The 26,406-nt window shown below is 38.8% G+C and overlaps 1 protein-coding gene across 9 annotated transcripts in view; it reads right to left on the bottom strand.

Annotated features, from left to right (window-relative positions):
* apba1a (amyloid beta (A4) precursor protein-binding, family A, member 1a) overlaps positions 1-26,406 on the bottom strand; it is a 388,552-nt gene that overhangs the window by 154,135 nt on the left and 208,011 nt on the right. For 8 of the 9 annotated variants that reach the window (XM_039750752.1, XM_039750743.1, XM_039750749.1 and 5 more), the window contains one exon: positions 8,839-8,986. The exons of the other annotated variant lie outside the window; for it this stretch is intronic. The gene's annotated coding sequence lies outside the window, so the exon portion shown is untranslated. The remainder of the gene's footprint in view (positions 1-8,838; positions 8,987-26,406) is intronic. 9 annotated transcript variants of the gene reach the window in all.

Below are 26,406 nucleotides of genomic sequence, written 5' to 3'. Positions count from 1 at the left end.
AGAAACTCTGATAGGAATAAATATGACAGTCTCAAAGTCACAACCCAATCAGAAGAAGAAGTTTATGAGGGTCACCAGCTTGTGTGAAAGGCTCCTCACACACCTGCTTTAAGCATAGCTAAGAGTGGTCAAAAAATGGAAGTCTCAGTTTCTACTATGAAGAGGAGACTTTGTGCCACAGGTTTAATAGGGCGAGTGGCAGTAAAAAAGCCATTCCTTAAAGGAGAAGATAGGGTCCTGAAATACCAACTGTAGACTACTATAGACTGGAAGAAAGTCTTATGAGCCGATGAATCACAATTTGAAAATTTCACTTCATCACACAGACTTTGTACACCATTGCATTGGCGAAAAGCTGGTTCTTCGGTGTGTTACACCAACTGTCAAACATGGAGGAGGAGGTGTGACGGTATGGGGTTGTTTTGCTGGAGACAGAGTTGGTGACTTGCACAGAGTGACTGACATTCTGATTAAAAAGGTTTAGCACAGTTTGGGTGTTACATCAGCAAGAGGTGGCTACTTTGATGGATCAAATATATGAACAAAATGTTGTATACTTAATGATTTCTTGAATCTTTTTTATTTGCTTTTCATGACATGGAACATTCATACATTAAACTGCATGCATTTTCATAAAAAATGAAAACAACTGAGGTGTTCTAAAACCTTTGACTGGTAGTTGTATCTCCAAAATACTATATTTTGGATTTCCTTCAAAATAAAAATAACTCCTCTCCCCTACATATCTATAAACCCACTCCAGCATTTCTGTTGCCATACTTTTGCTTTCCGAGTCTGTTTTGGGGCAGAAGCAAGGCACAGTGGTTATCCCTATTGCCTCACTGATCCAGAGACCAGTGCTTAATTCTATGTGCAGTTTGCTTATTTGTTCATTGTGCAGCTTCAATCCACATGCTACACTTTCTTCTCTCATTCAAAAGATGTTCACATTTGGTTAATGTGCTCTGTGATGAACTAGAGCCCCAATTTTTGTAGCTCATGTCTTGAGTCCAGTATCATAGGATTCGACTTTCTGTGACCTGTGATAAATAAAGCAAGATCACAAAGTGATTGATAGATGGGTGTATTATTTAAGGGATAATAGAGACATTTTACACCCTCTACTAATTGATTGCTGCGGTCATATAATAATAAATGTAACAATATTTAATAATAAATTTAATATTTAATAATAAATTAATGACTGCTGCAGGTCCTCCTGAGAGTCAAGAAGAGCAGTTGTGGGGGAGGGTGAAGATGCTCTGCAAATGAATCTTGGCAATGTCTTTAGTTTTTTTTTCTCATTTACTTATCTCTTTTGGAAAATTGTGGGGGAGAAAAGATGACAGAATGTGCACAAGCTGTTCCAAAATTCTCCATTTCTAAAGTGATCGTCTCCACGTGCACAAGTATGGCAGAGATGCCCAGAAGCTGTGTGTGTGTGTGTGTTCCTCATTTTGTGCCATCTCAGTATAAGAGAGTCTACCATCAAGAAATAGAGTTATCACTTACACAGTACTCAGTCAACAGTACAATCATCATCCAAAAAATAAATGTTATTCTGATTTTGAATTGTATTGAAAAATAAAACATTAAAATTTGAGAGCATGCACTGATACAGTGCATTGTTGCACTCACCACATGGTGGCAAACACCCACATGATCCCAAATGAGGACCCGAGTACAATAAAGTTATAAAGACTTTAAAAATTGGCTCTTACGGATTCAGTATTTTAAAGAGAGTAGGTGAAGTCTCAAAATGTTTGCAGGCTTGCTCTGCTCGTGACGGTGCTACGCAACTCAAGTCAAGTATACATAACATGGATAATTCAGGTAGCCTGTTTCATGTATTTCTAACACTGTAGGTTTAGTTTCTGTTTGACCACGCACAATTTGGTTTTATAGTCAAAAACTATAAGCAAACATGTATAGAATTTAACCAGTAAAAGAAATCCATGGAAACTTTTCTGTTAACCATAACCATACCTGCTTCTAGTACAATGATAAATTGAGAAAACATCCCTTCATTTGCCTTTTTCATTATGGCTCAGTTCCTGCCATACTGAAGCTTGCAAGTAATCTATCTATCTATCTGTCTCTATTGTGGACCACCAGGGGGAGTATCGCTCCCCGACACAGACAGGCTGAGACACAAGTTCAACACAGCACACGTTTTATTCTTCACTGGCGAAGCATTTTTTCTTTTGCTCCCCACTTCATAGCACAGTACAGTACGTAAGCACCAAATAATATGACAGTTGAGATGATGTGGCTCCTTTTATCTTTGATCCAGCAGTACCTCCAGGACTAGGACATGGTCGGTGAGAAGCAATTCTGGGTCAGAGAGGAGTTCCCCAAACCAGGGACCATACCTCCCCCTGCAGTGCCTCCGGGTGGCACCCATGGAAACTCACAGGGCTGTGTTCCAGAACTCAGATTCTTATGATGCCCTTTGGGTATTCAAAGGGGACCCGAATCCCACGGACGCTGCCCTCTAGCATATAAGGTGACACAGCAGCCAGATTCTGGCATCTCTCTTGGTCCTCCCAACATACTGACCTCCCTGCTGCTCTTGTGCCTATCTGGTCAGAAAGCCTATCCTTCCTCTTTCTTTTCACATGGCGTCCTCTCTGGGCAAAGAGTACTTTCTGGGTAAAGGCAAAGATTACTGACTAGCTCACTCACTCATCAAGAAAAACAATACTCCTTGTTTCACTAAAAACCTGAAATTTGGCAGGATGGTATATCTAGGGCAGTAGGGATCCACTAACAAGGGACATTTCATTATACAGTATCAGTATTTTGGGGTAAAACACATAGAAAAAATAAATACTCCAGAATCTCAACAACACTTTAACTGATTTGAATTAAATTTGGTGATGTTGTAGAAAAAAGAAAATTAGCCAGTGTTTTTCATTTGTTGGTATTTGTCCCTGATAACGCTGTAGCGTGTGGGACCTTCTAACACATTGCATTCTTTTTATGCCTCAGAACTGACAACGATCACATGGAGAAATGGGGTGTGCCAGTTTATGAAAATAAAGGCCATCTACAGAAGTGACTGCAGCTCAATTGAGTAAAAGTAATTAGTAACTTTTGTTTCTATTGCTGGCTGAGTTTTATTCAAATCCACTGTACAAGTATAATGAGGCTGAACTAATTTTAGGCTTTGATGCAAATGAAGGATTGAGATTTTTAGCAGGTTTTTCTTGAATGATTCAACTTTAAAATCACTTTTGTAGCATTCCTGACTAATGCTTTATTACAGAGTTCTGCTAAACTTTCTTTCACACCAACACAACAGAGGACTTTACTCGTATGTAGCATGTTCAACAGTAAGCAGCTCAAGTGAACTAATAATATCATTCCCTGGTAAAAAAAAATACAAACATTGTATAAAGAAAAGCATTATTTACATTATATTTCTGACACATCAGAATAACCAATGCCACTATAACTGAGGCCCATTGATTTAGAAAAACACAGCTAGTGTGCCTATAAGCATTGATGCTGACTTGTCATAAACATTAAGAAGAGGGGAAATTGTAAGCTACAGCATAAATGCTAATGATTCAATCAGGCCACACTCAGCCTATTACCATTGTACGCAGGCAGTATGATATAGTGGTATATGAGGTTGTGGGTTCAAATCCTGTGTGACCATGAGCAAGTCACTTGACTTGCCTGTGCTTCAGTTGGAAAACCAAACGAAATGTAACCAATTGTATCATAAATGACTGCTTGATCTACAGAGGATGTAGTCTGAATTGTACTCTATATTGTTTTGACACACCTAGAACAGCCAAATATCTACAGTATGTAAACATCATATTTGTGAACTTTAGCTCTGCACGTAATATCACAATCCCCCATACACCTATCAATATATTAGGAAACCTGAGTTTGGACACTTCTCTCTGCTCCTGGGTCATGGACTTCATCCTGTACAGACCACAGTGTGTCAGGATTGAGAACCACATTTCTTCTAATCTCATCCTGAACACATGAATCCTGAAGTGCCGCATGATGAGCCTATGTGCTTTACTCTCTTTACCCATGACTGTAACCCGATTTACACACTGAATACTATAATTAATTTGCCAATGACACCACAATAGTTGGAGTAATTTCAGATGGGAAGGAAGTGGCCTACAGGAATGAGGTGGAACACCTACATGTCAGGCTGACAGGATTAAGTATAAATCTGCCTCTTAGTAGCCTGTGCAGCAAAGCATAGATGCAAATGCATCAGTTTTGGACACTTCAATTTGACCATCACAGAGTTGTCCAGTATTGTACTGGGACTAAACTTTAGGATTGAGATTGAACAAATCACCCCCATAGACCAGGCCTACACCTAAAGGAAGGCCCTTCTGCTTGTGAAATTATTTTTAAATAAAAATCCAAAGACACAGGGGCCCTCCAGAATTCCATTATTGTTGTTGGCTCTTATATTTTTATTTTGTTTTAATTTTTGACAAAATCTATGGTAACATTTCCAACCTAAGTTTTGTTTTTCTTTGATGATAGCTTCCCTTCTTAGGGAAGAATCATAACAGCATAACGTCACCAAATGTGCAAAGTTCAATTTGGTTAAAGAAAAACTCAGATTCAGTTTGCCAAGTTTTAGTTGTATTTAGAAACATCTTATCGAATGTGTTTATATGCACATACAAACAAGTAAAAGTGAGTAACCCAGTTAAAGCAGAAACCTGTTTTCTTAAAACCCCTGTTTACATCATCGGAAACCGTGAATCCAAAAACAATCCAGTGAGTCAGTCGCAGTGCACCTGAGAAAGTATCGTACTTGCAGTGAATCAAGACCAGAATACATAGTACAGTGCTAAGATGAGATGATCCTCAGGTCTAAGTGTTGTCTCAATGAATAGCGGAACAAGTTTAGTCCCAAGTTTAAACCCTCTGCAGCTAGTCATGTTTTTGACTTGTGTTTTCTCTCAGTTTGCTCAACTAGCCATCTGACTGCCCGTTAATAAAGTTGCGCCAGCAATTAACATCTCATCCTCTCTCAGTTAACAACATGCTGCTATGCATTTCTCTCGATTTAAAAGGATAGAACACAAGGGAAAAGTACATCCTCATGTAAAATTAATAAAAAATAATTACAATCATTAAGCTGTCATTAAGGTCAACACTATTTAAGCATATGAAAATGCCCTGAAAACCCTTCATGGAAAGTAATGACGATGAGAGGTGCACGTTAGTAAAATCATATGTGAAACATAATTGTCTCTCTGTAACTATTTCCTAATTACATAGATAATGAAGATATGCATAAAGTTTTTCCTAATAACTGAATTAATCCAACAGTATTCAAAATCAATAAAATACATACAGTAGTTAAAGGCTAGACCAGGGGTGAGCAATGGTCCTGGAGAGCCGCAGTGGCTGCAGGTTTTCATTTCAACCCAACTGCTTAATTATAAACCCATCCTTTCCAATCTCAGACCTTATTTAATTTTATGGCTTGTTAGTCTGCAATGTAAGGTTCTCATGTCGTAGATTTTTTTCCTTTCCAAGGATATCATCAAAATGATTTGAAGCCAGTCACATTTTCTACTGTGTTTTAATAAATCAAACAGTGCATGATGAACACTCAGAGATGTAAATCGAAACAAGCTAGATGGTGAACTGCTGACTGCTTTGTCATCTTATTGCTAATAAGGAGTCATTAAAACAGGGAATGCAGCTGTTTAAGATGGAAATAAGGAATCAAGGGTGGGGAACCTTAGCAAATGAGACCACTAAAATGAAGCATCAAAATATCACTTAAGCAATAAGTGCTTCATCAGCAGTAATTGACTTCTCATTAAGAAGGTGGGTTGGAACAAAGAACTGCAGCTCTCCAGGACCAACATTGCCCACCCCTGGGCTAGACAATATTCGTAAAAAATGTCTCAAGGTAGAGCAAACTGCACAACAAATCACTAGCTCTATATAATACATATTGAATCTTATACAGACATTGTATTATTTTGTACATACTCGTATTGAGATCTGGCAAAAACTCGAATGCAGTACGGACGAAACTGGCAGCAACTTTCAATGCACATTTTCAGAACTTGTGGCCAAGCACCATAAAACGTAATATATAAACATTTCCATGCATTGCTGGTCTTTTTCTATTGCATTGAGTTAAATACAGGTACATGCTGCTTAACATCTATGATATATTCCATGAAACAAGGCTACTGTAGTATTCCTGTTTTGACTAATAACAGAGCGATAAGACTACAATGTTCCACAGACACGAAATATGTGAGATTGGGAGCTGTAGCCTACGAGTCAAAGCATACACGGTTATATAGTAAACTTTTCAGTTTTAAGTAGGGATAGTTCACATTAAAACAATGAGAGGAAGTACAGTAACGGCAAAGCAATCACTTTGTATGCAAGAGACGTGTTTGCTATGTCTGGTTACGTCTGCTATGTCACATTCTCTAATCTGGACTTCTGAACTTTATTATAACCTTATAGGACTACAGTATATGTGGTCAGATGTTGTTGTGCATTAATTTCAGTATATTCATGCTATACATTAGTCCAAGCACAAATATACATTTTTTTTATATTTTTAATGGAATATAACTACTTTTTCATGTCTGTAACCATCTGTGTGACATGTACAGAAATTATGTTGTAACATTACCCATCTTACGAAGTCCTCTGAACCTGCCCATGAGATGGTTTAAGTTACCACACAAATTTGTTCCCCTTCACCAACCCCACAAAGTATACTCCAACTGCAGCTAGTCTTAACGGTCTTTGTCTATTGCCAGTCTACAACTCTGAGGTACATAACAGTGTTACGGTAACAGGTCCAAAGCTACTTTTGTTACCATAAATATGCACTAAAACCAGATCAGCACAGGATCATTCTGAGCTGGCAGCACACTACAACTGACCCTGTGTATCCCAAGATTTTGCTGCTGAGGTTAGCACTGCTCATAAACATAGTGATTTCTGAAATATCTGAGACAGATTATTATATCCAGGAGAAGGAATAACGTGATTGCAAGAGTATTTGCCTCAGGAAATGTATCTTTGTGAACTCTTTCACCATTTTTTACCTCTGGTTGTTAGATATTTAGGCAAAGCAAAGACTGGTGGGATAGAGTTGTCTTGAAAAAGTTCGTCAATGATGAATGGACATGCATAGACTACGAAATCCTTAACTGTAACCCAGTTAAGGATTTACATGGCCATGTGTTAAGGTTTCCCAGAAATCAACATCATGGTTTGTCTAACAGGAAAAAGGGCATACATGGTATTTTTTAAACCAAGGTTCTGTGAATAGCCAGTTTATTAAAGCATAAATAAGCCTAGTAGATAGCCGAGACTCATAGATAAAAAATTAACACGTTAATCTGTACCAATGAAAAGGAAAGTAATCTCCATTTACAGCAGGAATCATCTAAACGCTAGCTCACATTTATAGAACAAATACATAAGTACTGACCTGGGAAATCCTTGAAAAAATATGAGTGTATAGTTAAAAAATGCGTTAAACAAATTTTGTTTTTGTGCTGATCCCAAAAATTTAGTAATATTTTCTGTCTGTTTCTGTTTTCAACCCATGTTTGTGGTCTTCTCTGTAACTGAGTAATGCCTAATACCTTTCTTGTATACTCTGTGGCTTAGGCAAAGTACAACCAAAATGAAAGAAAGTTCTGCTCATAACCAGTGAAATCAGTACTGCAACCAATTAGATTTGGACTTTTAGCAGCAAAATACCACTGTAGGCATCAGACTAGCAAATACGGTAGCTATTAAATACCAAGAAAGTAGGTCATTTTTACTGAGAGCTGGGGGACAAAATGTTTCATGCAGTTTCACAGACTGTCCCTCCTACCCACCTCTGTAAAAGAAAACTGATGATTGCTTCATGACAGTTTAAGAATATGGCCGCCCACCCATGTTTTAGACCACCAAAGGGTCATATTTCTAGTTGCTCTCATTTTCCAGATCACTGGTCTTGTATTTTAAAAGGTAACCTTGAACAACTTTTGCTTTCACTTCACTAACTGCATTTTTTTTTAACTTAGCTCTTGCATTATCATCCCCACCAGCACAAGCTCAGCATTAACACCTTTTGGCTATTTTTATTTCAGAACAAGTAGCTTGGACTACTAGCAGCCTTTACTTATCTCTAGTGATACACAGCCTACTACAGTGTACACTCTGCTTTGTTTTCTAGAAGTAATAGAGTCCCTTATTGTAAGGGAAAACACTCAAAAAGGAAATTCCACCTAATTATAAAGTACTTGTGCTGTGGATTTTTTTTTTTTCTAAAATCAGCGATTAAAGATCATAAAAGGTTCAGAAATGTTAATGTCACCGTCATATAGTTCTGTTATACAATCTTTTGCTTTTAGGATATTTGGCAAATATGTTGCTTTCATTAAATTTTGATATCATAAAGAACAATGAAGAGATCAGTCATGAGTAATTCCATCTATATGCAAACACAAATCCTTTTAGTAATCTATAAAATTAGATTTTTTTTACAGGGCCTTCAAAGATGGTGTCTAAATCTTTATTTTACCAGCATATTTTCATTCTACATTGTATATGGCTCTAATCCATTAGTATTATTGAGACTTCAGGTAAGGCTCATACATTAGAAAGAACATTTTGCAAAGCAAAACAGGCAAACAGTTCCTCAAGGAGAAAATTACTAATCATTGCACAGATGGCACAGCTGTGGGATCTCAACATTTGACTCTAATAATATATCCTGATTCCAGAACACACTAGAGAATTACGAACTGCAAGTAGTAGCTGCAGTTTATGTTGCACATTTTTTTTTCTCTCACTCACCTTTCAAGGACATTTATTATTGAGTGAAATGGCTGAATGACACTGCTCCACCACGGAACCAGGAAAAGGCAGAGGTGTTCAAGCTCATCAGATTGGCGTAACACTGACTAGGCTAAAATGAAGGCTGATTTTTCAAACAGCATTTATCCTGTGAAAACAAATAAACAAATAAATAAATAGACAGGAGGACCCTCTAGGTAGATAAAGAGATAGATAGGTAACAGCAGACACAGGTCTACATAATATGCAACACACAATGCAGAACTCTACCATTAATGAAATAAAATTTACAATCTATATAACATGTTTAAAAGTTGTTATTTTTGTCAGGTTATGCCAGTTTTACAAGAAAAGTTACTGCCCTGTTTGAACTCATAAAAATTACTAATGAATGCTTTGAAATCACTTCAGTTTTTTATGTCCAGCATCTCTTATCTACACTTGCTTCACTGCTGGGAAATAAGTTTGTGACCTAGGCTAAGTTATGGTTACTGTTGTGAATAGATTAGTGATACGGTCACCTGTAAAGCAAGCCAGGACTTTCACTGACCTGCCCAGGAGAGGCTCACCTTAACTAAGTCAGTCCCCAACTACTACTTGCTGGCTTCAGCCTACACAGGCCCATAATGGCTTTAAAAGTTAAAAAAAAAAAAAGTGAAAACAAGTTCCAAAAAAATAACTCAAAGATGGCTCACAAGGCAGAGAGCCATCAAACTGTACAGAAACTATACAAGGAGGGATTTGACTAAAAGTAAATTCAAAGCAAACAATTTTGTGCCTTTTAGTTATTTCATTACCTTTGTAAAATGAAAGCAGTTTTATACATGCAATATTTTATATTGAGAAATTAATACAAATATGATTCAATATAAATCATTTCAGACTTGCACTTTAAAACCTATTTTATATCTACTAGTTCATGAAAAAGATAAAGGAAGAGAAAAAATACATAGTTTTATCCTCATAATTATTTTTTGACATTCCAATTCATGAACATATTTTTTTAAAAGATACACCACCTCACGCTCACTTTTCTACTTTTGTCTGGGTTGCTGCCTGTAATTTTGCAGTTCTATGGCATGCTCTGGAATCTCATAAATTATGTATAGCACACCACATCAATCATGACTACTTTACACAAGTAGTTGCTAAAAGTAGTTACCAAAGTAGTTGCTTTAAGAACACAAAAAAGGCATGCAATGCAAAAGCAAATCAGACACACCTTAGATGAGCAAAAACTCTTATTAACTATGATTTTCACTATGATACAAATGAAAAGGCTGAAAACTTGCCTTCGTCACTTCCAATAACCTGATGGTTCGGTACCTATGCTGAATGCAGACTCTTATATAAGATTTTATAGAATTCTAAAATGTAAGGGTGCATTTTCACGCAGAATGCTTTGCTTTTCTCTCTTGATCACTGTTGTTAAGAACTACTGCTGCTGCTGCAGGAAAAAGCTAATCTCTTGACTATCATCTGACACCCATTTATGCTTTAAAAGCTTTAACATTTAGAAATGTTTCTTTCAACAATGCATCACTTGTTCATTAAGTCAAATCATTGGTTTTTATGTTCTTGAGTTTTGAAACTTTCTTGTACTGTGTGTAAGCAATATTAGACAAGTCTGACTCTCCAGAAAATACAATATACGGGTAACATTCATAAGCAGGAACAATATTCATCCAGTCAAGCAACTGTTATTCATATAAGGGTAGCCAAACATTTCTCACTGTTTTATTGGCTAATCACCATTTGTGCAGTATCTATGGTATCACCTTATTTTGAACACTTGCAGCTACTAAGATATAATCTGAATAATGAAGAAATAAATTAAATGCAATGACTGAAACAGGTAATGTTACTGGAAACGAAAGGGAGGTTAGAAATTTGATTTGCTAGCATGTTTAATAAACATTATAGATGACATAATTGTAGTATCTTAAAACAACTAAAAGAAGAAAAGCCATAAACAATCTTGGGAAAGGTGTTCATAATGAAATGGTAATAGACATGCATTTGCTCATTTTCTTTCACTTTATTACTGGGCACTAATATTTCGTATTAGCAATCTGTAAATCATTAGAATTCAGTCTGACCTGGAAAAGACTTGATGATTTGAATTGTTGCAAACCTTTACCACTTCCATCCCAGCTGGGCTAATTTCCACGTTTCTTTCATAAGGCATTAAAGAAACTGGAGGTGTAAGTGAACATAAAAATAGATGTAAATAAGGATTATGTCAGGTAAGCTGACTTGTGTTTTCTATTAAATATAATGAAGTTATGTATTTTAATGCATTTGTGTTTATTATGAAACTGGAGAGTGGTGAAATGTTCCTTGGTTAGCTGGAATGCAAGTACAAAGTTCACGGCAATCTGAAAACAACACTATGGCTACCACAAAGAACTTGTTTGCAAAAAACTATATAAGCAATTAAAACTTAAAAATCCCATAGTTACTGATTTTTGGTATTAATGTGTGAAGGAAAAATGCAAAGATATTCTGTGTTGCCCTAGATTAATAATTTTGAGTAACCAACAGTCTGTTACTCTATTTTAAACAGGTAAGCTAGCTCTTGACTTACAATAGCATTATTTCAAAATGGACAGTGCAAAAATGGTTTTCACAATCTTCTATGTTCATGATCTCACACTGAGGCTGAGAGATATCCATAATGAGACTCCATAATGTGTGTTTTTAATATCTGATTATGCCCACCAAGATTTGAAAAACACATTAAACTACCCAAGGGTTATTGTGAGCAAAGAGATCAGGAGATGAAAATGAAGTTTAAAGATGTGATCAAGGAGAAGCAAAAGATCACAAAAAGAATGATCATGAACTGTATAGCCAATCTCAAAGGAAAAAAGAAAAGCAAAGATCAAATCCAGAAACAAAGCCAAAACCAAAACACTAATGTTACCAGTATGGCCGCCATGAATTCTAAACTAACTACATCTACAGCTCACAAAGACACAGAACCCAATGGACACCATCATACAGTATTTATACTGTCTCATTTTGTAGCATGAGTAGCCCCACCAAAGTGGTCAAGTAACTCAAAATAGCATTGTGGAAATAACATAAAATGGTAATAAAGATCAACAGACTGACACTTACTTCTTTCTTCCATCATACAGAGTGCACATATCTCTTCTACATCTCTGCTCAGTAGTACATTTAAATTGTCATTGAAATTTATTTTTTAAAAGCTATATTATCACTATCACCTGCTTGGATGGTATTCACCACTAACTTTTCTTAAATCAGTCCACTTTCAGCCAGGAAACATTTAAGAGTGGGCTGAAACTGACTGGCAAAGCACATGTGGCAACTCAGTTTTTATTTTTGTAAGTTACTGGTCTATGGTTATTCTTAGGATTTTATCTTCATTCTGTGTTTGTATTTTGTAGGTGCACACATATATATTTACACCAAAAGAAGCACTCTGATAAAAAGAGTCTAAATCTGATGAACTCAAAGATAGAGTACACTACAGAAATGCATGGGAAAGGCTTAACAAGGGCACACTTCACTGTGATTTACAAATGGAAGAGCCAAATAAATTATAATCTTAATTTCCCACAATAAACTATTTTCTACAATATTAGTAAGGCTCACTACGCGCTTTATTCTACATATAAATGTGCTGTATATTCATTAAAATATTCTATTCTCCTACAAAGAGTAATAATGAATATCCCAATACAAAGGATTTATAGCTAGCAATACGGTAAAAAGTGAATATCTTCTTCTGCTGATTACTCTAGGGTTGGCTCCCTCCCAAGTGTGGTTCCAACTTCTGCCACCAATTTAAATATAAATGATTATTTTTCTTCAAGTGTCTTTTTTCCCAAACTGACCATAATTATGTATCTTGAAATGCCTCAAGAATAAAATAAAAAATGATGCCATCTGTCAAAAAAGCAACTTATTTAAAATCATAAACAGTATGTGTGATTTCCATTTATCAATGAAATTTATAACTAGACTACTAAACAGTAAGCTGCTGAAGTTTAAATTTTAATTCCAGCAAAAAAGTAAAACTCAATGGTACATTTTTAACCTAGAAGCCAATATTGAGAATAAAAACTACAAACTAATCAGTCACTAGTCAAGGCTGTTTAAAATAATTTATCCATGCCTTACCAAATATGTTCATTCTATTTCTGGAGTGTAGGTTTAGCAAATAGTACTGGTGATTATCATCATTTTTATTCAACATTTCCTTGTGAGGATTGCAGCGGCAGTTGTCCAGACCACTGTATCCCCAGGAACTTCTCAGACGTTCAGAGGTCAGCTTAGATATAGAATTCCTTCTGGGTCTGCCCCTTGGCTCTCTGCCAGCGGGCCACGCCTAGTACATGGGGGATCTAAAATAAATGCCCAAACTACCTCTACTCTTTACCATATTACTCACATCTCAACAAATAACAAAGAATAAGCTCAGAAATTCTAGGTAGGGACCACATTTCTTAAACAACATTAATGATGGATAAATAAGGGTATGGTATGATATGCAGCAAAACCTCACGTTCTTGTTCCCTTTCCATAAATGCACCTGTTATGCCATGCAAGGGAAAATGCAAGCAAGGTTCATATGGATGACCAAGAGAAGAAACATGATGCAATCTATAAAATCGAAACATAGAGGCACGTGTTTGATAAAAAAATCCACCAAATAAATCAGTATTTATTTCAGAAGGAAAATTTTGTAACTGGGAATTCTAAAGTGCAATAAACACCACACACATGCAAATATTTTTCTCTGGATATGTGCAATCTCTGATGACAGTGAATCTGACATACTGATATATTTTATAGCCTTGTACTAGTGACTTCCTGGACGGCACTCCATGGAAACTGATGTTACATCATGACGACTATGACTCAAAATGGCAGTGCCCCAGGAAACCAAATTAGTGGAGTAAAATCATTTTTAATAACTGAAAATAAATTCTAAAATAAAAATGAATCAGATTCAGTACCTCAAAAAACTAATAGCAGGAAATAACAATTAGAAAAGGTTGTTGAAACAAGCATTCAAAATATGTCAAATATTCAGCTATCATAACAACAACAGGTTTCACAGTCACAAACTTTTGGAAAGTCTACAAAATAAATGTAATCAGAATTAGCAAACTACCCTGACCTCTCCAGAAATGCAGGAAGAATTCTTCTCATGCAGATAGTTATTCTGAATTCAGGCATCCACTAACAGTTCTCAGCAAACCCTCAGTATTCGTTTTTACTTTTCTAAGTTGGTCCAACAGATGCACAATTTGTCAGAGCAGCCTCACCAGATTGGACGACATGACTAAAAACTCAAATATTGACCTTAGGCCCTAGATACTCAGGCACGAGGTACACTTACGAGCAACCTTTTGTTTAAAATGGTGTTCATTATGAATAATTCATTACTAGCACAGAAACGTCTGTAACAAGTCAATGCTCAGACTGAGATCAGGTAGGTTGTTCCTAGCAATCATGCTCTAGGTAGCTCTGACTTTCTGCATTTGAGTGCTGAAGACTCCTTTTAGATCCATAAAGTAGGTTGACGGTATTCTTTCAAGCTCTGAATCCATTGTCTGAAGAGTACTGTTAGTATCTGTTCAGCATGCATGCATACAAACAACAGATAAACCTTTAATTTAATTAAAAAAAATCCAACTCTCTGACACCCATGTGGTGTGCAAATCCTGCTAATTGTCTAAGGTAGTGGTTCTCAAACTGTGGGGCGGGCCCCCCTAGGGGGGCGTGAAGTAACAAAAAGGAGGGCACAAAGATGTGAAAAAAAAAAGAATCGAAAATATGAAAAATAAATCTATTGAAACCAAAACAAATTAACTTAAACTACATTGATACTAGAAAAATAAATATAGAGTTAGACAAATGTTGACAAAAGTTAAATAGGTATAATAAAATATGCATCTATGATATATCATTAATTAAAAAAGAACAAATTGGTATTAGTGGGCTCATTTCAAAAAAACCTTACAAGGGCGTGATTAAAACTGTTATGAAAACTCGGGTCACAAATACTTAAAGGTTGAGAAACGCTGGTCTAAGGTGTCTTTTGCAGAACAAAGGCTACTATTGAATGAGAAGTCCAGCGCTAGTAGTGGGCTTAGAAGTGAGTTAGGCTATACAGCAGGTTTTTGTAAATTGGACCTTTTATGAGAGTAGTTTGGCAATTATGGTTTGTCTTGCTGCTACCCTTAGACTAGTTTGCTAAAAGGTACAGTAACTCTATATTAAACACACACATCTTTATCTTCTGCTCTAAAGTTGACTTGGGCGCGCACATTGCCTCACCAGCAACAAAATTGAATGTTTTAGCAATTTAGTAAATAAACACATCCGACTATACAGTATATAATTATGGATATTTAAATACATGTAATTTTAATGTGTAAAAAACTGACAAAAAAGCATTTACTATAAGTAGAACATGATCTAATCTGCTGCATGCCTCCTCAGAGTATGCATGTTGAAACATTTTCAAATACATTTTTCAAGTAAATTATCCCAAATTAAGACTAAAGCATATGTAAATAATTTTTGTAATTTATATTGATCTTTGAGCAAAGATTTTACATTCTGAATAAACAATGCATGCATACTAAATACAGTTTCAGTTGTGTTATGTTTGTTTGCTTAATCAGTTTATTCTTAAATTGGGCCATTTTTACATTTTTTGGCACTAAAGGTTTTTAAACTACAGTTCAGCCAATAATGTGATATCAGACTTGAACTTTTGAAAACACAACTGAACATTAAACTAAGCAGCATGAAGTACAAAATTATCTGAAAGTCACTCCTTGACTGCTTGCCATCCCAGTACTTACTTTTAAGGTTTCATGCAAAATTCTTGTGCTCATGACAGCACTTTCTTAAGTGTCAAAGAATTCATGGTACAGCTTTAAAGCAGAAATTAAGAATACAATCAACATAAAAGTAGGGCAGTAAATCCCCCTTTCCTTTTCTCAGCTGATGGGCTACTATTTCTTCTTCTGCTTTTCTGCACTTCAAGGGCATCTTCTAACACAACAAATAATCATTACCAATCATCACAAATAAGAGGTACGGTCATCAACAGACACAGAAACCATCAAAGACACTAGGGAAGAATCAGTCTCTTTCCCTGTATTAGTATGCCTCGGGGCAATGTGGCCATGGCAAACATTTTAGATCCTTAATGTTTTTCTTCCATCTTCCCATATTCACATTCCTAATTTATTTTTATATGATTATGAAGCTGTACTGAGTACTTTATCTTAAAGCAGTCTGTGGAAAAAACAAAACTGAGACGAGTGGATTTGACTTTCATGGCTTCTCTATAGTAGCTGCAAGGCATCCTTTACTTCATTTTTCTAAATGCCTTGCATAAAAAAATTGTTTTTCAACAACCAAGATGAATTCTGTGAATTTATGCTTGCAATTCATAATTTTCACAGAGCCCTTTTTTCTATAAGACAACATCAATCAGCCACTTCACAGATATCAAAGACTTTTCATCCATCTGGATACAAACAAAGCATCATTATAATCTTCCTTGTGTAAATGTGTCCAGTATGTAAACATTAAACTTTCCAAAATAAAATTTTAATTTCTGTTTCATTACAACATTGATTTAAAGAATTTACAAAAGCAGGACTGTTATTACTAGTAAAATGATTACTTAACATTATTTAATTTTCATCTCACTGTATAACTCATATTGGTAAAATTGTAATCCAAGATCCATCCATCTTCTTCCACTTACCCAAGATCGGGTTGTGGGGGCAGCAGCTTGAGCAGAGATGCCCAGACTTCCCTCTCCCCAGCTACTTCTTCTAGCTCTTCCGAGGTAATCCCAAGGCGTTCCCAGGCCAGCCGAGAGGCATAGTCCCTCCAGCGTGTCCTGGGTCTTTCCCGGGGCCTTCTCCCGGTTAGACGTGCCCGGAACACCTCACCAGGGAGGCGTCCAGGAGGCATCCTGATCAGATGCCCGAGCCACCTCATCTGACTCATCTCAATGCGGAGGAGCAGCGGCTCTACTCTGAGCCCCTCCCGGATAACTGAGCTTCTCACCTTATCTTTAAGGGAAAGTCCAGACACCCTGCGGAGGAAACTCATTTCCGCCGCTTGTATTTGCAATCTTGTTCTTTCAGTCACTACCCACATTTCATGACCATAGGTGAGGGTAGGAACATAGATCGACTGGTAAATTGAGAGCTTTGCCTTACGGCTCAGGTCTCTTTTCACCACGACAGACCGATGCAGAGCATGCATCACTGCGGACACCGCACTGATCCGCCTGTCGATCTCATGCTCCATTCTTCCCTCACTCGTGAACAAGACCCCAAGATACTTGAACTCCTCCACTTCAAACAGGATTTTGCTCCCAACCCTGAAAGGGCACAGCACCCTGTTTACGCTGAGGACCATGGTCTCGGATTTGGAAGTGCTGATTCCCATCCTAGCCGCTTCACACTCAGTTGCGAACCGATCCAGAGAGAGCTGAAGATCACGGCCTGATCTGACTCCACCAAACCGGACCCCCTCAACACCCTGGCTGCGCCTAGAAATTCTGTCCATAAAAGTTAAGGACAGAATCGGTGACAAAGGGCAGCCCTGGCGGAGTCCAACTCTCACTGGAAATGGGTTCGACTTACTGCCGGCAATGTGGACCAAGCTCTGACAACGATCTTACAGGGATCGAACAGCCCTTATCAGGGGGTCCGGTACCCCATACTCTTGAAGTACCCCCCACAGGATTCCCCAAGGGACACGGTCGAACACCTTTTCCAAGTCCACAAAACACATGTAGACTGATTGGGCAAACTCTCATGCACCCTCCAGGACCCTGCTAAGGGTGTAGAGCTGGTCCACTGGTCCACTGTTCCACGACCAGGACGAAAACCACACTGTTCCTCCTGAATCCGAGATTTGACTATCTGACGGACCCTCCCCTCCAGGACCCCCCAATAGACTTTTCCAGGGAGGATGAGGAGTGTGATCCCTCTGTAGTTGGAACACACCCTCCGGTCCCCCTTGTTAAAGAGGGGGACTACCACCCCGGTCTGCCAATCCAGAGGCACTGTCCCTGATGTCCATGCGATGTTGCAGAGGCGTCTAATCAAGACAGCCCTACAACATCCAGAGCCTTGAGAATGTATCTCATCCACCCCCGGGGTCCTGCCACCAAGGAGTTTTTTGACCACCTCGGAGACCTCAGTCCCAGAGATGGGGGAGCCCACCTCTGAGTCCCCAGGCTCTGCTTCCACATTGGAAGGCATGTTAGTGGGATTGAAGAGGTCTTCAAAGTACTCCCCCCACCAACTCACAACATCCCGAGTTGAGGTCAGTAGCGCACCATCCCCACCATATACAGTACAGTGTTGACACTGCAATACTTACCCCTCCTGAGACGCCGGATGGTGGGCCAGAATCTCCTCGTAGCCATCCAAAAGTCTTTCTCCATGGCCTCCCAAAACTCCTCCCATGCCTGACTTTTTGCCTCAGCAAAAACCGAAGCCGCATTCTGCTTGGCCTGCCGGTACCTATCAGCTGCTTCCAGAGTACCACAGGACAAAAGGGTCCTGCAGGAATCCTTCTTCAGCTTGACGGCATCCCTCACCGCCGGTGTCCACCAACGGGTTCAGGGATTGCCGCCACGACAGGCACCGACCACCTTATGGCCACAGCTCCAGTCAGCCGACTCAACAATAGAAGCACAGAACATGGCCCATTTGGACTCAATGTTCCCCACCTCCCTCAGGATGTGGTCGAAGTTCTGCCGGAGGTGGGAGTTGAAGCTACTTCTGATAGGGGACTCTGCCAGACTTTCCCAGCAGACCCTCACAAAACGTTTGGGCCTACCAGGCCTGACCGGCATCCTCCCCCACCATCGAAGCCTACTCACCACCAGGTGGTGATCAGTTGACAGCTCTGCCCCTCTCTTCACCCGAGTGTCCAAGACATGATCAGTCAAGCTGAGCTTCGAAGTGAGCCCGACTATATCTAGCTGGAACTCTCAACCTTGCACACCTTGCTCAGGCTCCTTCCCCTTCAGAGAGGTGACATTCCACATCCCAACAGCTAGCTTCTGTAGCCAAAGATCGGACCGCCAAGGTCCCACCCTTCGGCCACCACCCAACTCACACTACACCCGACCTCCTTGACCCTTCCCATAGGTGGTGAGCCCATGGGAAGGGAGACCTACGTTGCCTCTTCGGGCTGTGCCTGGCTGAGCCCCATGGGTGCAGGCCCGGCCACCAGGCGCTCGCCATTGAGCCCCACCACCAGGCCTGGCTCCATAGGGGGGCCCTGGTGACCCCCGTCCGGGCGAGGGAAAACGCCGTCCAAAGTTTTCATTCATCATAGAAGGTTTGCTGAACCGTTCTTTGTCTCATCCCTTACCTATTACCAGTTTGCCTTGGGTGGCTCTACCAGGGGCATAAAGCCCCAGACAACAGAGCTCCTAGGATCAAGATTCAACACTTTTATATATCCTAACTTTTTAAAACTGACAAATGCTTTTATTAAGCATTATATCACCAATTCCACAGTATATATTTAAAGCTACACCATTTTAATTACTATTATTTTATTAAATTAAATTAAAAAAACACAAAAAAAAGGACAACAGTAGTTAGTGCTGCTACTTAATGGATTCAGTGCTGAGTTTGAATGCTGTATCTGGTTGGTGGGGAATCTTCATATTCTCTACATATTCAAGTGGATTTATCATTTGATACTCCAGTTTTCCCCAAAGACATGCAGGTTTGACTAACAGGGGACTTTTAACAGGTCCCTGGGTGAGCATGGGTGACTAGACTCTGTAATGGACTGGCACTCACTCCTGGACTATCTACTGACTTGCACAATTGCTGCAAAGATAGGGTCTGATGCTCTACAACCATAAACTGGAATAGTTGGGTTTGATAGAGCTATGTAGACAAAGAAAAAAAATGCAAAACAATGTTGACTATTTCTAAATGGATTATTACCTTACCCTTTTACAGTACAAAAGTAAGTTTAATAAGCAGTTTTAATTAAGGATGTTTAAACTAGGAATAGGTTAAAAAATATATCACTGTGCTCACAGAGTTCCAATCTTCAGAGCGGTGAAAAGCCATTTGGTGTAGCAGCATACATGCCACAGACACGTCTTTTTGGTTTTAAATCTATCTGTGCAGATGCTTCCAAACTTTTTTTCCATCAAGGCGATAGAAACACCTTGTAAATAGTAATCTTTTGTTATTATTATTATTTCATCGGGTCTCATGTGTTTTAAATACAACATGCTTAAATCACTGGTGAACATAAAACGTTCAATGAATCTATGAAGAACAAAACAGCATTACCACAAGATTCTTCTTATGGTCAGGTAATTTACCCCTCAAATACAAATGCAAATCCAGCTGAAGTACTGAAGTACACATGCGTGAAACAGATTGGGCAGTGATATAAAATGTAACTGTGAGTACACTTGGAGTGTGCATGCATGAACGTTTAGTACATAGCTGCAACAGCTCTGTGACAATCACGGTAGCCTTACAAAGCATCATGGGGTAATGGGAAGAAAAAAATATGTTTTTAAAACTGGCCACAGATAATTTTCCAGAAAAATATTTGGCAAAGAAAGTCACCAACAAACACAACTTTTTTGCTGCAAAAACACTTTGCAGAATTTTGCAGATCAACGGTTTGTTATCCTAAATTAGTGCACCATAACAACACTGTAGCTATGCAGCAGCATTTAAAAAGATTTAAAAGATCTATGTTTCTCTTAAGACTCACCTGCTGCCACAAAGTGAGCTATGGCACACCACAGACCGCATAAAGTTGTAGTGTGCTACTTAGCTAATGGCTTTGTCACCTTATGCTAGCTGTGGATAACTGCCACTTCCAGATATATCCTGCTATCCATGTTTTATTCTCCTAGATTAAATGATACTACAAACTCAGACAAATTAAGAAATTCTTTACATGTACCTATGAACGCATTCTAGCCTAATAATGAGGACAGAGATACAAAAGGTTGTCAATCCATCTCCATCTGATTGGAATTTTCAGGAGCTGTGTAATGCTATAAACCAAACTTATGAATATTCACAACTGAACTCCCATAACACGTCAACACATTTTAATTACTTCTCCAACTTGAAAGTATGCTTGACTTCTGTAACCTCAATAAACACTGCCTGATGATTCAAATCCTGTGTGACCGTTTTTATTTTTACACTGTGACACAAATGCTGGTAGGGCATTTGTAATGTGGAGGAGGTACCTAGATAGGTGCTTGAAACAAAAAAAACTTGTATGAAATTGTTTACATTGTTTCCTTTACATCAATAAGAAAAAAAAAATGGAGCGTATCATATTTCAAATTCTATAATAAAAAGTCAAGCATAAAAGCATGAAAAAATTTCCAGGCGTAGTGCCACACAGCAGTCTTTTTACAGAAACTTGCTGTTTTCTTCTTCAAGTTTTTTTTTTTTTTACATTTACTAATGTTATGTATTATTAATGTTGAGATCTGGCATCTGTATTTTTACTATAAGTTAATATAAATTTTAAATAGAATGTAAAATGGAAGATATGCTGCTATCATCACAGGCCCTAGATTCAGCCTGTCTCCACTGCCTTCCAGATAAGCTGCAAACTTGAAATTGTCAAATTTAACAAATAGGATCCAAAAGCTACCTTCCAACTAGAACATCTGAGAATGTACGAAACTCTGAGGAACTTAAAGTAGGATATATAAAATATTGCCACACTCAGCTAGCACTATGATCACCACTAAAAAAAAAAAAACGCGGTCACTGATTACAAGCGCAAGAAGGCATGCGAATGAATACGACTAATATGAATAACTAGCCAACCCGCGGCGTACCATATGCCGCATAATAAGGCCGGTTTTTTAATGATTTTTAAGCACAGGGAGAAAATTAACATTTAAAAAATCGGTAATGTAATAAATCAGCAAGAAAAGCAACATTGTAACAATGCACGGAACCAACACACAATCGTCCGTGACTGAAAACTGGTGGACCGCCATCGCTCATGTGCCCACCTCCAACTTGTCACTTCAGTTGTTGTCGTCTTTGTACAGTCCAGACGCACCTGTGACTCACGTAGACTTTCCGTGTTCCTGCAGAAGCATCTAAGAAGACGCATGTTTGTCGTGGATGCGAATTGCTGTATGTAGCGTGTAAAACAGTTTGCTATGGTGCATGCGGTCGTGCATCGTAACCGAAAACTCGGCTTTTAAAGACTGCTTACTTCATTGTATTTTAACCTCAGTTGTAAAGGATTGTTTTAAGGATACCATGGGATACCCCTCGCAAACCGTTTTACACGCTGCATATGCACCTCCGCGAGAAACATGCTTCTATGAACAGTCAATGTGGCTCAGAGGTGCATGTGGCCTCTACGACAGACGAATATAAATGACACCATTTTTTCTGTGTCGTCGCGTCCAAGTTGGTGGGCGTGGCTCTGCGAGTTGTTGTCATATCCAATGGTCTTGGAGTTGGTGGGTGTGGCTCCTTCCTTCGTGCGCCATAGGTGTCTTACTTGTCGGCAGCTTAGTGAATCCACGTCCCTTCCGGCGTGCTTTCCATGGGTGTCTTGCCTTAGTGAATTATATATATAGATGTTGCATCAGTGCCACAATGCTTTCCGAAATGTACTATACAGGTCATAAAATGAGTTATTCCAAATACCATATATACTTATGTCTCTGTTTTTTTCCGTTTTAACAATGTGTTTACATAGATTGTTGTAGACACAAAACACACATCAGATTATTTCCCCTTTTTTCCCCTTACAATCCTGGGTAGCTCACTCACAGATAATCAATCAAGGCTGGAACTGGGAGAACTTCATGCCCGTTCTGAGGCAGTGGAGGGGTTGGTATAGCAGGCTGCTTGCTGATTGGGCTGATTGACACATTTAGAAGACAAAAGGCGCTGACGGAAAGGTGTGAAAGGATTTAAGGTGGGCTGGATTTGCAAGTTTTTTCTGTGGCTATGGTTATTCTAGTGTTAATTGGGAACATAAAGTGAGGAAAACGTTAAAATTCATAAGAGGTGAGAGAACAGAAAATGTGTCTGTCAAAAGCATTCACACGAATGAGAGGTGAGATCACCCTGTGTGTGGTTGAAAATGGTTGAAAGTAGGGTGTGACTTGAAAAAATCTCATGGCCAAGGTCTCAACTCGTGGGAGTTTGAAAAATCTTCCAAAAATGGGAATGGTTGGTGATATTAACTTCCTGTTTGTGGCACATTAGTATATGTGAGGGGGAAAACTTTTCAAGATGGGTGGTGACCATGGTGGCCATTTTAAAGTTGGCCATTTTGGATCCAACTTTTGTTTTTTCAATAGGAAGAGGGTCATGTGACACATCAAACTTATTGGGAATTTCACAAGAAAAACAACCATTCCCATTTTATTAAGGTGTATCCATATAAATGGCCCACCCTATATATATATATATATATATTGTGACGGACAGCCGGATCCCATGCCCGGCCGGGACGCCTCTGCCGCATACGGCCCTGGGGAGCCATTATGGACATTGCAATACCTTCCCCGGGGTGCTTGGGGGCAGTCTCCCTGGCAGTGGATTCCTCCTCAATCTCCCCCGTGGCTCCATGGGACATGGAGTCCACCACAGCAGCCCGGTTGGGAGATGGGGTGGCCGCTAGGGGGTGCTGCAGAGATCCAGCCACCACACTGGACGGTTTATTAGCCCCACCCGGAGGTGCAATTAAGACCAGCTGGTCAGGCACCTGGATCACTTCCGGGTGGGGTATAAAAGGGCCTGCCTCCCAGCAATCGAGGCCAGAATCGGGAGGAAGAGGACGAGGTTGCCTGGGAGGAGTGGTGGAGCAGGAAAGTGTTGGTTTGGTGGTAACTGTGTGTTTTGTGTTTGGACTGTGTTTGGGTTGTGTGGCACGGGGAAGGCGTGTCACACAGCTGAAGAAAATAAAGGAGCCTTTGAGTGTGAACACGTGCCTCTGCGTATTCTGTGCCGGGTCGGGCGCTATATAGAGCCTTGTTTACAATATATATATATATATATATATATATATATATATATATATATATATATATATATATATATATCACAAGCTTGTAGCAATCTGGTTTGCTCGACAAATGTTTTAGATGTATTTCCCTGGGTTGTTTTTATATGTATAGTATGCCTTGATGGATGTGGCTATATATGACCTTAACGGAATTACCCAGCATTATTTGGGAAGGTTCTGAGTGGGTTAATTGCCAGAAAAACTAATAACAAATGTGGATGGTGAAAAAGAGAAAAAAAGTAAGGAAATCAGTGACTGGGTGGTATATACGAGTCTATCCTGAAGAATCAAAGTGGCTTGAAGAAAGAGGCGCGCGTTAAAATGCGAGAAGAGGACTTTTATCTTTCCTTTTAAAACAGGTGCCTCTTTGTACACTAGTACAAAAGCCTATGTTGGACTCTTGAGTTGACAAATAACTTTATTCTTTTGCTTGGGACTTGGATACCAGAAAATTTCCAATACATATTCTTGTTATTGCCATTTCTGTTCTTCCAGTTGTGGTCTATAAAGAAACCAGGGGAAGGGGAAGGGGAAGCATTATTTTGTTGTCTTGCAAGAATAATGAATTTGCGTTTCAATACAATATTGTTTTTTGTAAGATTATTCTGTTAAACATGATATCTTTTTCAGATGCAGTATTCAGAGTAAGTGTTCCTGAAACATATATTGGTATTAATTGTCCTTTATGTGAATCCGTGACACTTTTCAGGATAGCCAAGTGCACCAGGGTGTTACAAGCTTCTGTATAGTTTTAACTTCCACTTGGGGATAAATAAAGTATCTGTCTGTGAGAAAACAGAGCCATGAGTGCCAGAGCTCCTGATTTGCATATTGCATTTATTTGGGCTATTTCAAAAGCTGATAGGCTGAGATTAGATTTGAGAAATTTGATTGAAGAATGATGCCAGCCACTTTGATATGAACAGATATGGCTGAATCAGTGGAAATCTATAGCTGACTGTATCCAATTGCAGTATTTTACAAACAAGTAATTATACATGGGTCTAAAGCAATATGTAACCCTTTTTATTCAATAAAACTCTGTCCATTATCCAGCAGAAACTCCTTCTTCCCTTCCCACCCAGACAAAGTCAGCTTTTTGTTAAGCTGTAAAGACAAAGGAGGCCCATTGAAACACATTGAATATAGAATTTTAATAAGAAAAATCTTATATACTAGCCGACGCCGTAGCATACGGCGGTGTAAGAATAGGAACGGAAAACGGTGTGAAAATAATTCAGAAATCAAGAAGAAAGAAATACTTCTTGAAAGACGCAGTTGTGAATAGGTGTTTTGCTGGAGACGACAGATAATGAGTCGAAAGATCTAACCCTAGAAAAAGCCATGTACAACTGACCGTGGCTGAAGACTGGTTGTTGTAGATTAACGCAAATCTTTGCAAACGGTTGTCCTTGGTTTGGAAACGTTGCTTTGCAGATGTTGCATTGCATGACTTGTGAATGATTTTTGTTGTGTTTAGTCAGACAATCCTGTGTAGTGAACTTCTTACTGCATTTCTAGTTGTTGGGAAGAATGCCTTTTCTTGTGTTTAGCAAGTGAAGTTTGCGTTTGAAAAGTTTTTCTGCATGAATGGCACTGGAAGAATGTGTTACTGGAGTGGGTAATTTTTCAGCAGAGTGAATTTTTGTGTGTTTGTGAAGATAGTTCTGCATTGTGAAACGTTTTGTGCAAGTGTGACACTGAAACAATTTGTCTTGCAAGTGAATTTTCTTGTGTTTGGCAAGACAATTTCTGTTTAGAAAGATTAACTATAAATGTCGCAGAGGAAGGTTGTACCAGTAGACGAAACTGTAGTGTTTTGTGGAAGAGAAGAATGACTGAGGACTGATGTGTTGGTGTTATCAGACATTATATGCTGCTGTGGAGACATGATTGGAATCGGTAGGAGGGCTTTATAGTGGATATTGTCCAGTTGTCCTGAGTACAGAAGTTAAATGAAGAGAGTATTTCCAGAATTGTAAATGCAAGGCGGGATGTTGGGGTCATGTTTGAAGTAAATGACAATGGTAGCATGGAGAAAGAGCTTGAATTTCAGGTTCACCACCATAAACTCCAGATGTTGCCATGTATTGATAGTACTGTACTCCTGACTTGTTGTGATAACTCGATTTGCGTTGGAAAGAACAACAGGAAGAATGTCTCCAAATCTGTCCCAATGTGATGCAATGAAATCTACTGCCCTATGTCGTAGTGGGAGTGCATTGCCTTCGTCAACCGTTTGTGTCAAGAAATAATCCACTGATAGGAAAAGGCAGTTGCTGGATCCCGGAATAGAGATGACGTTATACAAAAAAACCCATCGACAGAAAAGATAATGTCGTTCATTTTATAACAAAGGCTTAGGAAACAACCGTCGCAGTATAGCAAAAATAGCAAGTTGTATGTGAAGGGTTTGGAAGAGGACGAATAGGAATCGGGAAATGCTGTGTCGGCCATAGACATATATAGATAGATGCTGCA

Source organism: Polypterus senegalus, chromosome 4 (assembly GCF_016835505.1).
Source record: "Polypterus senegalus isolate Bchr_013 chromosome 4, ASM1683550v1, whole genome shotgun sequence".
Classification (NCBI taxonomy): Eukaryota; Metazoa; Chordata; class Cladistia; order Polypteriformes; family Polypteridae; genus Polypterus; species Polypterus senegalus.
The sequence above is the reverse complement of the archived record's forward strand: the minus strand, read 5'-3'. Positions and strand labels throughout refer to the sequence as shown.